Raw genomic sequence first — 1,735 nt, 5'->3', positions numbered from 1 at the left:
CTCTCCTCCTTAATTATATATATATATATATATATATATATCTCCTCCGTAATTCTTAATTATTATGCGCTAAATCAATCCTCTCAAAGCGGAAAGGAAATTACGAAAATTATCGAAACGATCGTAAAGCGGAATCCTCTCGAAAAATGAAATCGTCCTTTTCCATTTTATCGAGGATAAATCCATTCTCGTTCCGAGCGCAACACGTGTTGGACGTGGGGAAGAGGCAAGCATAGATCCGATGAGCGCGCCGCCGCGCGGTGGCTCGTAATATTAATGATGGCCGGCCCTCTGCCTATCCATTTCGTCCTCCTTTCTCGGCCGTCTCTTGTCCCACGGGGGGATGCAATTTCTCGATAATCCTCCTCGAGACGGAGCGGATTCGTTAATATTAATAAACCCGGTTAATATTAATATTAATATCGATGAGCCAGTTAATGGCTGATCGGTATCTGTGACGTGGTGGCCCGGTTAAATAGTCCGCCATTTTTAAACGGAACTGATGGAATTAATGGAATTAATGGGAACGAGGATAATTGAATTTTTTTAATTTGGAAAAGAAGAAAATCTGTCGTTTCGTCCTCGACATTAGTCACGCGGTTTTTTGCAACACTCGTTGAAACTCTTGCAAGAATAATGTCATCGTCGCGTTTCACGATCGCGCTCGACGATTAATGAGTGTCCACCTTTCTGAGAGAGAGAGAGGGGGGGGGTCACTCAGAAAATCCACTAGATTCTTAACGAGTGTATAAATATTTAATGAACGCGTTTCCATCTGAAATTCCATCTGATTTATGAACAATTTATTTGTCTCGATCGTAGTTTCAATTATCCATCCCCCTTCTTTCCTCTGGATATAAATCATGAAATGTTGGACTAAGTTTTTTCTTTCTTTTAAAAATATCGTCAATTTGTTCACGAATTTTTTGAATAATTTATTATCCTTCGATCTATTTGCTGCAACACTGTCAACAAGTAAGACAAGAGAAGAAGAAAAAAGAGAAAAGATGAAGTAATCTCGAATAAGTATAATTCGAGTTGTATATACTTAATGATAAGAAAGAAAGAAAGAAGGGAACGTGATCCTGAGAACGGTTTCGTTTCTCTTCCTCCCTGTAAAATCCATCAACTCGGGGGAGGGGGAGGGTGGGTCAGAAAAATGCTTGGAAATATAATTAATTGTCGGTTCTTCTGGGCAGGCCGGGAAGAAGGAGGAAGAAGAGGGAAAAAAAGAAAAGGGAAAAGAAATTGAGAAAAAAATGGAATAGCCAAGATGGTTCCGGCGTCTTACGTGACCATTTCTAGCCAGCTGAGAGCGGCCCGAGAGGATGGCCTGCCCCATTGGCTCAGAAGGTGCCGCTGGTAAGCCACGGGGGAAGATAATTAGCGATCCTTCCAAGCGGTCCAAGATTTCGTGTAAAATGGCGTCGGATGCGGCCGAATGTCGAGCGTCCATTTCCAGAAAAGAAGAAGAAAAAAACTGATAATCGATCATCTCGGAGATGTATAACATGCTTTCCTCCTCTCCTATATTCGAAATAAAAAATAATTCGTTTCATCAATTCGAGAGATCCCTATTTCGAGAATCTCTCGAGCAAAGTTTTAAGAACAAAGAAGAAGAAGAAGAAAAGAAGAAATGAGAAGGAGACAGAATCGAGAGAAATGCAAATGAAGGAGGAAGTGGTGGAGGAGAAGGTTCGTCCCTGGTGGGATCGTTTCACGATTTCGCAAGGCG

The sequence above is a fragment of the Apis dorsata genome, unplaced genomic scaffold (assembly GCF_000469605.1).
Source record: "Apis dorsata unplaced genomic scaffold, Apis dorsata 1.3 scaffold_93, whole genome shotgun sequence".
Taxonomy (NCBI): domain Eukaryota; kingdom Metazoa; phylum Arthropoda; class Insecta; order Hymenoptera; family Apidae; genus Apis; species Apis dorsata.
This window is presented reverse-complemented; position numbering follows the sequence as displayed.